Raw genomic sequence first — 16,810 nt, forward strand, 5'->3', positions numbered from 1 at the left:
ACAAATGCTCCTCCAAAGTCATATTCACAGGAGAATTCTCCAAACCTTTTGAGATAAAAACTAGTGTATATGAAGGCAATGGATTCTCTCCACTGATATTTAACTGTGACCTAGAAAAAGATGAAGATCTGTTGTGGAATCTGGTTGAGACCAAAAGACAAAGGCCTCAAAGCCAATTGTCTAGGCTTTGCAGATGATATGGTCCTTGTGACAACACAAGTATACATCACACAGTATAGGAATTGTTCTATTTCATTTCACAGAAGTTACTTCATTACTCTCTCTCATAATTTAAACAATATGATCAGTAGCAGGGTAGCTATAAAGAACCTGTATGAAGCAAGCAGTGAGATGATAGAACACTGAGGGCACATATGCCATCTAACAACAACAGGGTAAAGTAAGACAGCCTGCAACTGTAAGGTGCTGCCATCATGCTGTGAAGTATGCAACCAATAATCTGTAACTGTATTTTAAATGTATAGCTGTAAATAATGTTTTTTGTATTAATCTATATATATATTGCTAAGCAGGTCTTAGTTTTAAAATTATTATGAACCTTTATAATTAAAGCTTGTAAGGAGTCATGGCTTTAGGCTTAAGTTAAAATGTAAAGGGTCTTCCCTGTGGGGGACGGGTGGGGGGGTGGGGGGTGGGGGGATGGGGGGGGGGGTAAGGTGGAAGAAACATTGCAACAGGAAGTTCCAGAACAGTTCTCTTTGTGAGTCAGAAGGGTGGTGAAGTAGTGTGTGGTGCGATGCCCACATACCGTATTGTGTGGTGATTATAATGAGCATGATCATTGTTAAATAGCCTCATAAGGATGGGATATTATTGCTACACATAATTCTACAGTATTATGCAGCTATTTGTCAACAAAGCAAGATACAGAATTGGGAATGTTATTACAAGGGCTGGAGGGAAGTAATTGCTTGCTGGGAAGGAGGCAGACATTATGTTGCAGCATTACCCACTGCACTGGCCAAATATTATGATGGGAATTACAACTTCGAAGCCACTTTGTAAAAGGTGCTAAACCATCCATCAGTAGCAAAATCTCACAAGAGGCCTCAGTATGCTGCTCAACACCACAAAAGGACTGAAGTATTTATTTCCATGGTGAAGTTCAGTATATTCTATTTCTCACACTGTGAGAGTCATGACTCATTGTCCTCATTGTCTTCTTGTACCAGTTATGTGTTTAAAAGCAACAAGCGTTATCACACTGTTGTTATTTCAGTACATACTTAGTGTGTCCTTTTCACATACTGTGATATTTAATCAGCAACATTTTCAGATCATAAGCTGGTTATATGTAGGCCTATATATAAACTGCTTAAAATTATTATTGCCATATCAGGCAAAGCATCAGATTGTGTACAAAGTACCAGCTCTTTTATTACATTGACAAGCGTAATGAAAGCAGTTGCAGAAAAAGACAACAAAGGGTACTGAGCACATTTTCAGTACTACAAAAAAGATTATTACTGTGGTGTTCAGGGCATATGACTTTACTGATTCAAGGCATGTGACAAACTAAATTATGTATCAACAAAAGTGCAGGAAAGTGTTTTTGTTATGTTGCATTGAGGTACTATCAGTTCAAAAATTCTTCACATTGAAAATTATCAGGAAACATCAGTGTAAAAACTCATTTTCAGTCAGTGGTTAATTCTGTGTAAAGAAAATGTTAAAGAAAGATGTTTACTAGTTACAAAAATTACAAATAATAACACCACAGTAGCTATGCATCTTCAAAGCTTAGCAGGATCTTTTCACTCAACATTTCAGTGTTATTTTACATGAAAGTGTATCAAGTTTAAAATAGATTTATTCTGTTCTGATGAAAGTGTCTTTTGGTGTGGTAAAGAAAGTAATACACGTGTAGGATCCATACTGTACATATCCAGGATATGTCGCTATTTTAAAGTGATTATGACTTATATTGTGTGCTCTCCTCCCCCTTGTTTCCTCATTAAGTTATTATATCAGTTCCAATTATTCAAAATTAGAGATTGTGGTAAGGATTTAACTCTGCAGTGCTTAGAGCGATTAGTGAACACTGAGGTCCTATTGCATGCAAGTGTCTGGTCATTATAATTACAAGTCCGATCGCCAACCACAGTGATTTATAAGCAAAAACTGATCCATGTAAGGGTAGAGCTGGTGGGGCATTGCACCCTTCTAGCCAAGACCTGAGAAGAAGCCAAAGAACAGATACTCAAACTTCGAAAACAAGCTGTAACAATAGGTCTCAAAATCTCATATCAAAAGACCAAGATAATGACAAACATAAAAAACACCAAAACATTGTAAAGTGGGAGAACAAACAACAGACATTGTCAAAGAATTCAAATATCTTGGAGAATGGATCGGCTGGAATGCCCCTAAGAAAAAGCAATGAAATCTAGAAAAAGTAAAAGTGAACTGGCCTTCCAAGTTGCCAAATATGAAGCCATTACCACATGACCAATAAACTCTCAGATGCATTGAGGAAAAGAAGAACTGATTTTTATGGATACATCCTTGGTATGAACCCAGATAGATCAGTAAATAATTTTGACTACTTCCACTTAGGAAAAAAAAACCAAATCAGGTTAAGGCAATGGAGAAGGACTTAAGAGAGCCCCAAGTCACAGAAAATATGCTCATAGATAAAACTGAAAAAAAAAAAGCTGAAGACAAGAAAGAGAGGTTCAAATTCAAAATGAAAACCAAACAAACAATCTAAACCTCAGAAGAGGAAAGGAAAGCAAGATCAGAAAGAATGACACAATAATGCATTAATAGAAAAGTACAGAACATCAAAAATTGATTGATTCATTGTACCCAAAAGTAGGGTGAAACAAACAGAGAAAATAATTGATTAAATGTTGTATCCTTTCAGATAACTGACAGTAGACAACACCAAAGAATTCAGATTTAACTAACAGATGATATATTCATTAGTTAAAATGCATAAACAATTTAAATGGTGGTCCTGCAAATATGTGTGCGACCATGAAACAAAATAACAATAATAAATAGTAATAGAAAAGATTGGATACATGCATATCCAGAAGTTAATGAAACATCTGTGGTCCTCAAATACTGAGTCCCATTTCACTAAACAGTTTACGAGCCAGAAATAATTAGATTTCAATATAGCAACTAACATATCTAAATGCATGTAATCATACATATATTCTAATAGTCTAACCAGTAACGATACTAAAATGCAACCAAAAAGAAAAAAAACTCGCTGTCCAAAGCTGCATGTCACCAGAAACTTTTGAAATGTTAAAGCCCCAAAAAGCTCACAGATTATAAGTTCAACTTAGCTTGCTTTTCTCCCAAGTTTGAACAAAAGTTAAAGTATTTGCATGGTCACTTGCTACCTAGAACCTATCACTTTACAAGTTCCAAGTCCTTCTCCAACATTCAAATTTCCCCAATGACTGCCTGGAATAGAATGACAGCCTGGAGCAGAATTATCAGGAGCTGCCATTTGCACACCCTTGTATGCCACCACATTTTTAGAAAGATCACAAAATATAGAAAATGGACCACCATTAAAAATATATACAGTTCACAAATACAACATATGTTTTCTCACTCTATCTGTGCTTTCAGACCATTCATTTCCACTTGCCTCTCACCAGCAACTGCAGCTTGGACAGCCCTTGAAAAGTTTCCAGCATAGCCTGCCTCATCTCAACCCCAGCCATGGTGACACTTGTATTTCAGTAATTCTGCTTCAGCTGACAACTCACCAGCATCCACATTATCTTATAAACTACACAAATGATTATCAAATGTATTGCAAATTCTCCAAAAGACAGTGATACTTTCTAATTCTAGAAATATATTGGCCAGCATCCACATTATCTTACAAACTACAAAAATGATTTACCAAATGTATTGAAGAATTCTCTAAAAGACAGTGATAGTTTCTAATTCTAGAAATATATTGGTAAAGGACCAAAATGAATTCACACCACACTGTTTAGAGACAGACTTAAATAGGTTCACACCAAAACAGCTTAACTCTTATTCTTCTTACAACGATTCGTTGTATGCAATTCCAAACAAACAAAAATAACTTATAGGTATCACAAGCAGTCAATGAGCAAATATTTTATGAGATTTCACATGTGAAGTTTCTAGTCATTTACATGGATAGTTAACATACTGAGGGGCAGAGAAGGTAGATAAGTTAACTGAACAGCTCAGTTCTGCCTGCTTTGCACTAGTTAGCAATCTAAATGTTAACTTACAGGCAGAATTGTTGGCGTAATTTGCATTTTTTTCACTCAGTACAGTGTTATGGCATAATCTTCTGACACAATGCAGGTCATAGTAGTGTTTATTCTACAAAAGTGCAAGGCAGGAACATCTTACAGAAGCCTTTTATAGGAACTTTTGAATCTTATGCTAATATATCAATAATTTACTCCCTAATGGTATCAGTAGTTAACATTAAGGGTGAATTTAGGATGAACTGCCGTATTCAACAGCACACAATATTAGAAATAAAAATAATTTCCATATGAACTATGCATTCTTCTCTAGGATCCAGAAGGAAATTCTATATTCTGGCACAAAAGTCATTAAGAAGCTGCTACATGAAATCAAACAGGAAGTGGGAAATCACCAGACATTTAAAACTAAAGTAAAAGAGTATCTTTATATCATTCCTTTTGTAATGTATCAGAATATTTGGACTCAGGGATGTAAATTCTGATTAAAAGTAATGTTAGTGTTTAAAAGTGATCATGTTTTATGTAAAATTACATGAATGCTTAGTTTGAAGTAATTCGTATGTTAATAAAGTAATCTGCAAGAAAGACATATAATTATCAGAGTGAGTAGATTAGCACTATTTGTGATTGGTTGTTAACATACTTTAAAGTATACACATAAATCTAGGTATAGAAAGCTGACTGAAAACTGAAATTGATACAAGTGACATTTTGGGGAAAATTTAAGTGTATATCAAAAGGACAGGCAAATGGGTGCATTTGTCACAGTAGACAAGAAACTCAGATCCACCAAGATATAGATTGAAGCTGCATATGAGATTGTTTTGGTAAAACTCAGTATCAGAGATGGGCATAAAATGATAATTTGATCTTTCTATCGCCCACCAGACTCATCTCCTGATGTAACCAAAAACTTTAGAGAAAACCTCAGTTCACTTGTATGAAAGTTTCCCAATCATACTGTAATCATTGGTAGAGACTTTAACCATCCAACAGTTAATTGGGGAAATCAGTTTTGTTAGTGGCAGGCGTGATAAGACATCATGTGAAACTTTACTAAATACCTTCTCTGAAAACTACCTAGAACAGTTATGAACCCCACCCATGATGGAAATACATTAGATCTAATGGCAACAGAAAGATTTGATCTGTTTAAGGACATCCACAATGAAAATGGTATCAGTGACTATGATGTGGTTCTGGCAGCAGAGTTTACCAGTGTACAAAGGACTAGATTAAATTAAATTAGATTTACTTTCATTCCAATTGATACATCGTGAGGAGGTCCTGCTGGATGTAGAATGTGTACCAGTATACAAAGGTCTAGATTAGATTAGTTTAGATTTACTTTCATTCCAATTAATCCGTAGTGAGGAGGTCCTCCATGATGTAGAAGATGCAGAAAAATAATAATACATGACAAATACTTACAACTGAAACAAATAAGCTAATTTACCTTCCACAGGTCCCAAGTGGAATGATACAGATAACAGTACCGTAGGTGCAACTACAATTGAAGGGTATCTGTTGAAACACCAGACAAACATGTGGTTCCTGAAGAGGGACAGCAGCCTTTTCAGCAGTTGCAGGGGCAATAGTCTGGATGGTTGACTGATCTGGCCTTGTAACATTAACCAAAACAGTTTTGCTATGCTGATATTGCAAACAGCTAAAAGCAAGGGAAACTACAGCCATAATTTTTCCCAAGGGCATGCAGCTTTACTGTATGTTAAATGATGATGGCATCTTCTCGAGTAAAATATTCCAGAGGTAAAATAGTCCCTCATTCAGACCTCTGGGTGGGGATTACTCAGGAGGACATAATTATCAGGGGAAACAAAACTGGCATTCTTCAGATTGGAATGTGAATGTCAGATCACTTAATCGGGCAGGTAAAGAAGGGAAATGGACAGGTTAAAGTTAGATATAGTGGGAATTAGTGAAGTTTTGTGGCAGGAGGAACAAGACCTCTGGTCAGGGGAATACAGGATTACAAATACAAAATCCAATATGGGTAATGCAGGAGTAGAAAAAAAATGGTTCAAATGGCTCTGAGCACTATGGGACTTAACATCTGTGGTCATCAGTCCCCTAGAACTGAGAACTACTTAAACCTAACTAACCTAAGGACATCACACGCATCCATGCCCGAGGCAGGATTCGAACCTGCGACCGTAGCGGTCACGCGGTTCCAGACTGAAGCGCCTAGAATCGCACGGCCACACCGGCCGGCCACAGGAGTAGATTTAATAATGAATAAACAAATAGGAGTGTGGATAAGCTACTATGAACAGCATAGTGAATGCATTATTGCAGCCAAGATAGACATGAAGCCCACACCTACCACAGCAGTACAAGTTTATATGCCAACTAGCTCTGCAGATGATGAAGAGATTGAAGAAATGTATGATGTAATAAAAAAATAATTCAGATAGTTAATAGTAATGAGGGACTGGAATTTGATAGTAGGAAAAGGAAGAGAAGGAAAAGTAGTAGGTGAATGTGGGCTGGGGGCTAAGGAATGAAAGAGGAAACTGCCTGGGAGAATTTTGTGCATAGCTAACATTTGGTTCAAGAACCATAAAAGGAGATTGTATACATGGAAGAAGGCTGGAGATACTGACAGGTTTCAGATAGATTATATAATGGTAAGACAGAGATTTAGGAACAAGGTGTGGACTCAACCACAATCTATTGGTTATAAACTGTAGATTAAAACAGAAGAAACTACAAAAATTTAGGAATTTAAGTAGATGGGACCTGGATAAACTGAAAGAACCAGAGGTTGTAGAAAGTTTCAGAGAGAGCATAAGTGAATGATTGACAAATACAGGGGAAAGAAATACAGTAGAAGAAGAATGGATAGCTTTGAGAGATGCAATAGCGAAGGCAGCAGAGGATCAAGTAGGTAAAGAGAAGAGGGATAGTAGAAATCCTTGGGTCAGAAGAGATATTGAATTTAATTGATGAAAGGAGAAAATATAAATGCAGTAAATGAAGCAGGCGAAAAGACAAAGTCTCAAAAATGAGATCGACAGGATGTGCAAAGTAACTAGGCAAGGATGGCTCGAGGACAAATGCAAAGATGTAGAGGCATATATCATTAGGGGTAAGATAGATACTGCCTACAGGAAAATTATAGAGACCTTTGGAGAAAAGAGAACAACCTTTATGAATATCAAGAGCTCAGATGGAAAACCAGTCCTGAGCAAAGAAGGGAAAGCAGAAAGGTGGAAGGAGTATATAGAGATTCTATACAAGGGTGATGTACTTGAGGGCAATATTATGGAAGAGGACGTAGATGAAGATAAAATGGGAGATATGATACAACGTGAAGAGTTTGACAGAGCACTGAAAGACCTAAGTCAAACAAGGCCCGGGGAGTAGACAACATCTCGTTAGAACAACTGATAGCCTTGATAAAGCCTGCCACAACACAACTCTACCATCTGATGAGCAAGATGTATGAGGCAGGCAAAATACCTTCAGACTTGAAGAATATAATAATTCCAATCCTCAAGAACACAGGTGTCAACAGGTATGAACATCACTGAACTATAAGCTTAATAAGTCATGGCTGCAAGATACTAACACAAATTCTTTACAGGTGAATGGAAAAACTGGTAGAAGCTGACCTCATGGAAGATCAGTTTGGATTCTGTAGAAATTTTGGTACACATGAGGCAATAATGACCCTACAACATATCTTAGAAAATAGATTAAGGAAAGGCAAACCCATATTTCTCACATTTGTAGACTTAGAGATAGCTTTGGACAATGTCAACTGGAATACTCTCTTTCAAATTTTGAAGGTAGCATGGGTAAAATACAGGGAGTAAAAGGCTACTTACAATTTGTACAGAAACAAGATGGCAGTTATAAGAGTCAAGGGGCACGAAAGGGAAGTACTGATTAAGAAGGGAGTGAGACAGGCTTGTAGCCTATCCCTAATGGTATTCAGTTTGTATATTGAGCAAGCAGTAAAGGACACAAACAAAAAATTTGGAGTAGGAATTAAAACCCACGGGGAAGAAATAAAAACTTTGAGGTTTGCCAATGACATATTAATTCTGTCAGAGACAGCAAAGGACCTGGAAGAGCAGCTAAGTGGAATGGACAGTGTCTTAGAAGGAGGATATAAGATGAACATCAACCAATGAAAAATGAGGATAGTGGAATGTAGTCAAATTAAATAAGATGATGCTTAGGGAATTAGATTAGGAAATGAGACACTGAAAGTAGGAGTTTGAGTTTTGCTATTTGGAGAGCAAAATAACTGATGATGTTCAAAATAGAGAGGATATAAAATGTAGACTGGCAATGGCAAGGAAAGTGTTTCTGAAGTCAAGAAATTTGTTAACACCAAGTATAGATTTAAGTGGCAGGAAGTCTTTTCTGAAAGTATTTGTATGGAGTGTAGCCATGTATGGGATTGAAACTTCACAATAAACAGTTTAGACAAGAAGAGAATAGAAGCTTTTGAAACATGGTGCTACAGAAGAATGCTGAAGAATAGATGGGTAGATCACATAAATAATGATGAGGTACTGGATAGAATTGGGGAGAAGAGGAATTTGTGGCTTAAGCTGACTAAAAGAAGGGATTGATTGGTAGGACACATTCTGAGGCATCAAGGGATCACCAAATTAGTATTGGAGGGAAGCATGGAGGGTAAAAATCATAGAGATGAATACACTAAGTAGATTCAAAAGGATGTAGGTTGCAGTAGTTATTTGGAGATGAAGACTCTTCCAGAGTATAGAGTAGCATGGAGAGCTGCATCAAACCAATCTCTGGACTGAAGACCTCAACACAGATAGTTGATAGTGTCCTATATACAGCTACATTAATATTTTGTTTGAATTATTAGATAAAAACTGAAGCTGAGTGTTAAAGGAAGAGGAACAGTGTCTTTTTCTTCTTCACAGTATCTGTTTTCCACATATTATACATAAACATATGTAAAGCAATTCCCATAATTATCAGTGAGTAGATTAGCACTACTCTGAATCTGTTTCTTGTATTCTTTACAGAAGTAGCCTGCAGTGACTGTTTCTGTCTGTTAATGTATGACATCATTCTTTTCACCTCCTAGGGGTTCTAGAGAGCACTATATGTGAAAGAATGAATGCATAGAACTATTTAGCAAGGTATGTAGGGAAGAAATGAATGATTCAACATCACAGTATGTGATCTACATTTCCTAAACAATAAGTAAATGAAGAAAAAAAAACAAGTAGCTCATTTAACAAACAGTTCAATTGCCCAGAGAACTTTCCTTGACCTCTTAAAAATCATTAATATGTGACCAGTGAATAAAGGGAGAGAAACTACAAACACAAAGAATTGGAGACCAATTTAACTAAAGTCAATATTTGGCAGGTTACTTGAAAGCGAAATTCTTGAGCAAATTGAACCTATATTCTGTAAATGTTGCATAGTAAACAACTTGTATCATGGTGTCCGAAAACAGTGATCTACAGAAACAGCAGTGGCAACTTTTTACTTGAAGTGTTGACAGATCATGTATGGTAAACAAAGTTATTGGCACTTTTTTAGATCTGTCTAAAATCTTTGATTCTATGAATCGTTCAGTACTCTTGTGCAATGAAGAAACTCATGGTATCAGAGAAATAGCACTAGGTTTCTTATATTCTTTCCTTAGTGATAGATGACAGTAATACTACCCAGGTAGCTCATTTTGCATAAGGTGTACGCAAGGGCTTTTTAAAATAGGTGACTATCCTTCCAGTCCAGATAATAATATCAGCAGAGGACCAGGATGTATAAGTACAAAGTGCAAAGAACAGTCCCCTACAGGGCAGAGCATTAAATTCTACTGATTAACTGCCTAAGCATTTGCAAAAGTATCAGAATTTGAAGTGCCCTGAAAAACTATGAAGCTCACATTATACTAACTACAAAAAGATATTTGGAATCCAAAATTGAAAGCAGTGAGAGTTTTTTGGGAATATTTAAGTGTATATTGAAATGACAGGCTAATGGTAAATGGAGGTGGTATTTTTGTTGCAGTAAATGAGAAACTCAAATCTACCAAAACTGAAATTGAAATGGCATGCACACTTAGCATCAAGAGTGGTCATAAACGTATAGTCAAAACTTCTTATTGACCAGCAGACTCATTTCCAGATGTAACCAAAAACTTTAGAGGGAAACTAGGTTCACTAGTAAGTAAGTTCCCCAATCATACTGTCATCATGAGAGGAAACTTTAATCATCAAACAATTAACTGAAAAAATTACAATTTTGTAAGTAGTGGGAATGGCAAGATGTCATGTAAACCATTATTGAATGATTTCTCTGAGAGCTACCTAGAACAGATTGTTTAACACTTTCACACCTGAGCCCAATGCTGATCCGTGTGCCCAGCAAGCTGAGCATTTTTCATTATTTTTAGAATCCAATAATTTTTTAAGCTGTAATTCTAGAGGTAAAAACTTTTAATCTTTTTGCAGACTAATGTGTCACCTTTTTGAAGAAATAGGTTGTGGCTGGCAAAAGAAAGAAACAAATTTTTGATACCAAAAAATATTACTATATATTTTCAGATTTTGAAAAATGTCAAACATTGAATGTAAGACACATAATTTGTTTTTGTGTGGTATTCCCTGAAACATTCTGGTATACATCTGGTATACCCGCTTGACACCACCAACATTTCTCTTTCCTTTCTCACTTGCCAGTCTGTGCTTTGATCCCTTCTGAACAAATTTTACAAACCTGTGCAGGGTTTGCTTTCTTCTCCATCACTGGGATCTTCTATACAAAATGCCTTCCCTACAGTCTGTTATTGATTGGACTATTTATAGGCTTAGTTTCCTTGTGTGATTTTTTTCATAAGAGACTCGACAACCTGTAGAAGAAATATCTTCAGACTACATTTTTTTCCTGTCTTCAACATTTCTTGTCTGCTTCTACAGTACATATGCATTTGTGAGACACATCACAAACATGTGAAAAAACAACTTTTTCCACCATTTGAACTGCTTCCTGCCAAATGGACAGTAAGCAACCATCAGATCAGAATGATCCACTTCTGTTTTATAAGTATTGTAGTCCAACACTACATCTGGTTTCATTTTGTTGATGCAGCCCTGTTTAGTATGCACTGACACTTCTGACATCGTGGCCTTGTGACAAGTTGAAAGCATCAACACATCCCTTGTATCTTTCCACTTCAAGCAAAGTTAAGTGTTCTTGCCTCATAAAAATCATTTCCCCTCTCTTTATCTTCTTTTTCACAATGGTATCTTTGGGAATGTCTGTCCTGTTAGGCATCTATGTCCCCACTCCAGTGATAGTCTTTTTCCACAGGTGGTCAAATACTGCAGGAGAGTAATATCTGTCCTTGAAGATAGTATGGGCTTTACTGAAATATTTTGAAAGTAGTCTGTCTAAGAGTGGTATAACACCACTCTCTTTGGATCCTTTTCCCATGTACAATTATAAGTTCAAGCAATAGCCAGTCTTTGCATCACATACCATAAATAATTTCACACCATATTTATCAGGTTTATTTCTCATATAAACTCTGAAATGAATTCTTCCTCTGAACCCACACATGCCTTAATCAATAGTCAATTGTTGGGAGGGAGCATATGATAACTGACATGCTCGAACCATACTGTCATAAAACATTCTAATTTTGAATAGTGGGTCATAATTCTGTTGCCCTTTAGGTTTGTAATTTTCATTATGGTTCAAGTGCAAGTTTGACAGAATTGCTTTGAATCTGTCCATGCTCATTATGCTAGGAGCAAAGGATGAAGAAAGCATGTAATTTGTCGACCAATAATCATGCAATGATGACTTTTTCACAAGAAACATGTGTAAAATAATAGCAAGAAAAGAATAAATGTCATTCAGCTTCACAGGCTGCCACTTAGCAAATAAACTGTTTGTATTTAAAGAGTTATTCCTTCTCATTTTATTGAAGATACTTGCTGCATATATATTAGTTTCAGTTTTGATTGTTTTCTTCTTCTTCTTCTTCACGAATGGATCACTTAGGACCACGCGTAATCAACATTTGTTGGCCTTCCTTTTCACCCAGCATTCCTTCATAAGCAACGAATGGGCCAGCTTTCATTGTGTACACAACGTATGTCGGTTAGTTTTTCTCTCTCTTCTTCCTCAAAACCCAGTATGTTTGTGATTTTTCTGATTTTATTTCTGTCATGTAGATTTGGAGACCCTAATTCTCTCAGGTCTTTTTCCATGTATTTGTACCAGTTCGGTCTTGTAGTTTTGTTCTTTAAAAATGTATGGATTTTGTGTGTTAACTTGTTTCAGTGCATTCTTTCTAAATGCCCCATGAATTGGATTCTTCTCATGCACATTGTGTCTGTTATTTTGGAGATATTTTTATATACTTCTGCATTGGTTTTTGGATAATGCACACCATCTTTAGTTCTTGGTCTTAGGATTTTCCTCATTATTTCACTTCTAATTCCCCTTTTAGTGTTCTGTGTTGAAGGTTTAGTGTCTCAGATGCGTAGAGAGCTTCGGGTTCAATTACTGTTGTGTAGTATTGTATTTTGCAGTTTCATGAGAGACTCTTTTGTTGTAAATGTTTTTTGGTAACTGAAATGCCGTCTCCATTTTCTGGACTCTTGATCTGACAGATTTCTTTTCATTACAATTTTCTGCAATCCATTCACCTAAATATTTAAATTCTTTTATTCTAGAGATGTAGTTATTACCAATTTTGAGATCATAAGGTGCATCTTTGATGTCAGTCATAAATTTTGTTTTTTCAAATGAAATTTGTAATCCTATTTTTGCTGGCTGCTCTTCTAATAATTCTAGCTGTTTCTGTGCATCGGTTATGTCTTGGGTGATCAGTGCCATTTCGTCAGCAAATGCTAAACAGTCTAATTCTATGATTATATACTTGATTGTTTTCATAATTTCATCTATCATAAAAACACTGAAATTATCGTAAGCGCTTGAGTTTCCATTTATTTGTGCAGTAACTCCACTATGTTCCCCAAAAACAGGAACATCCAGCAAAACATTGTCTCCTGTCCACACTGTATCTTCGTCTTCATTTCGAGAGCGCTGTAACTTTTTGGGTGTCAGAGGAGTTTCAAATTCAGTGGCAATTTTAAGGCAATACTCTTGTTCACTTATTTCATCAGCATTGCTATTCTCTGTGTATTACAATATATTTATCTTAGCAGTGTTAACTGTTGTATACACACAAAGAGAAAACCAAATAAAACCTCAGTAAACACATATTTTTAACTTCAACAACTTACCAACAGTAAATGTTTCATTATTATCTGAAATATTTTCCTGTTCTTCAATATCTCCTTCAGAACAGAATCATCTACAACTTCTGCTTCTAGAAGAGCTAAAATACCTTCATCCTTCAGTCTTTCACACATGATATAGCTAATTCGCTTAGAAAACAATCATGCACACTTGCTGTCACTAGATTATTAAAACAGAAACTAACTGTGATGATAAAATATACCAGACATCAATTCCACCTGATATTCTAAATGTTCGTTTTGTCAGTCCTCAATCAGGTGACAGCATAATGGAGAATGTGAGTAAGGTAGAGGCACTGCTGCCAGAAATGAACAGAAAGCAGACAGACAGCTTTCACTGGACTTGTGTAACTGAGAAGATGGTCAATGAATCAATAGCTAAGCTCAGTAATTCTATAGCAGAGGATTACTATTGTCTCTCAAATTACAGAAATCAAATTGTAACACCACTGACTAAAATAATCAACAAAATTTTAAATGAAGGTAATTATCGAGAATGTTTAAAAATATCTGTAGTTAAACCAGTACATAAAAATGGAGATATAGCATCACCAGATAACTATTGATCAATATCACTTACACCCATGACATAAAAAATAATAGAATATTGCATGCATAAACAGATGAGTCAATACTTTGAACATAATGATATACTCACCTCCTCACAGTATGGTTTCAGATACAGCATTTCTACAGTCAAAGCAGTTGAGATAATGGCAGCAAAAATATACAATTGTTTTGAAAATAAAGATATTATCTGTGCAACACTGTTGAACCTCAGGAAAATGGTCTCTCACAATATTCTCATAGAAAAACTCTACCACTACAGAGTGAGAGAGAATGCTCTATGCCTAATGCTGTCATACTTGGACAACAGAAAACAGTTAGTTAAGGTAAATAATCAAATGTAAGAATGTCTCCCAGTTGTAAAGGGCATAACTCAAGGATCAGTTCTTGGACCTTTCCTTTTCATTATTTATATAAATGATTTACCTGCAGTTGTACCATGTGATGCAGTGCTATATGCTGATGACACAACACTCATCACATGTGATACAAATCTTGAAAATGTGCAACACAGCATGGCAGTGGCAATGGTGAGGTGCACTACTTGGTTTGAGGCAAATGTACTGCAGAAGAATGATAGTAAAACTGAAACTATTGTATTCAATCTGAATGCTCCCAGTCATGATAACAAAACAGTAAAATTATTAGGTTTTCATATAGATCAAAAGCACAGCTGGGATACCCACACAGGGAAGATACGTGGCAAATTGGCACATGCCATGTATATTCTGTACAAGCTGAGGAGCAGTGTCAGTAAAGAACTTCTGTTGTAGTACATGCATATTTTGCATTTTTCCATTCGTATACTATTATGGGGCAATTCCATAGGCTAAAAATTAGTGTTTAAATGGCAAAAGAAAGCCATAAGATGCATAGCAGAACTTAGCCCATATGAATCACGTCGAGATTATTTTAAGAAACTAAATATAATGACAGTGCCTAGCCGGCATATTTACAACTGCCTTGTCTTCATTAAAGAGAATCTGAGTAAATTTGACTTAAGCAGAACAGTTCATGACCGTAAGAAGCGGACATACAATTAATATGCCATATGCTAGGCTTGCAAAGACACGTAACAGTTACAAATATCTTCGTCCTGTGTACTTCAAAAAATTACCTGAAAATGCCTACACAGTGCCAGTAAATAAATTTAAAAGTAGTTTTATGAGGTGGATCAAAAGTAAAGTAATTTACTCTGCTCAAGAGTTCCTTGAGTATGTGACAAATGACCCACTTTCCTTATGAGAATGAACTATAAATTAACTGCAAACTATACATATGCCACACTGTGCAACTATTTTATTACTGTTTCATGTACTTATTATTAATTATCTGTTTGATTATTTATTTGTCATTCACTGAACTCTGTAGTTCATTTATCTTGTAATTGATCTAGTAGGAAACTTCTTGTTGTTATTGACATTAGCACAAATATGTATTGCATCCAGCTTGGATTATTATATTGCAGTTAATAACATTTGTCATGTCAAAGTTTATATTATTATTATTGTTATTATAATTATGTTAGTACTGAAGATACTAATTGCATGTAAATATGCTCAACGGTGGAATAAAACATTTGCATTTATTTGTAGATACAAATGCGAAAAACGCAGGAATTTTTGAAGTCAAAATTCACGCTACATGATGCAAAAAGTTTAAGAAACACTCAACAGATGACAGCACATGATGCAGGAAGCTCAACAGACACAATAACATGTGATGGAAACTCTACCAAATTAGAAGGCAGTGAAAATTCTGCAGCTGACTGCCATCCGAGTCGCACTTGGGCTCTGGACAGTCAGCAATACCAATAAGCCCAAGTCACACTCGGGTTCCATCTAGAAAGTCTTAAAAGCCCACTCTTGATGGAAATACAAGGTGTGGCAATTAAATAACAAAATTGCCCACTTCCAATAATGTAACCACCTGGGAGTAGGTTGGTATTGGATTGCAGTTGACCTTGAACCTTCAAGATCAATCACCATCTGTTTCATCTTTATATTTGATTTAGTTTGCTTTTGAGCCTTGTTAGTATAGGATGTTGTTCTGTAGTAGTCCATGAGAATGGTGAACTTAAAAACTGAACACTGCATTAACTTCAAATTCCTGATGAAATTATAAGTCACCAGCAGTATGTTTTCTATTTTAAAGGAGGTGTTTGGTAATAATCCTTGGGTTTTTGAATTGCACAAATGATTTTCAGAAGGTTGCAGAGGGGTTGAAAGATGATAAACATTCCATTCAGTCTGAGAGCTCAAGAACTGAAGGAAATGTTCATAAAACTAATGAAATTGTGTGGAATGACTGATATCTGAGCATTCAGATGATTGTGGACCTGCTGAACAAAATCAAAGAGACAGCAAGACCAATTTCGTATGATGAATTACACATGACAAAAGTTTGCACAAAATTGGTTCTGAAAAACCTCTCTCAGGAACAAAAAGACTACTATTAGAAGAATATTTGCTCTGGTGTCACAGAATAGTTCAATGGAGAAGTAGACATGCTCACACGTGTCATGATATGTAATGAAACATGGATCTTTCAGTATGTCTCAGAAACAAAGTATCAATCAATGCATTGGAAGACTCCCACATTGCCAAGAATGAAAAAAGTACAGATGAGCAACTTGAAACTAAGGCAATGCTGGTAGTTTTTTCTTATATCAGGAAATTTATCATGATTGAATGGGTGCCTGAGGTC

General features: G+C 35.9%; 1 protein-coding gene across 1 annotated transcript in view; it reads right to left on the reverse strand.

Moving 5' to 3' along the window:
- The window catches only part of LOC126252416 (alanine--glyoxylate aminotransferase-like), a 101,535-nt gene that overhangs the window by 79,333 nt on the left and 5,392 nt on the right, over positions 1–16,810 (reverse strand). The window lies entirely within an intron of this gene.

Source organism: Schistocerca nitens, chromosome 4, assembly GCF_023898315.1.
Source record: "Schistocerca nitens isolate TAMUIC-IGC-003100 chromosome 4, iqSchNite1.1, whole genome shotgun sequence".
NCBI lineage: Eukaryota > Metazoa > Arthropoda > Insecta > Orthoptera > Acrididae > Schistocerca > Schistocerca nitens.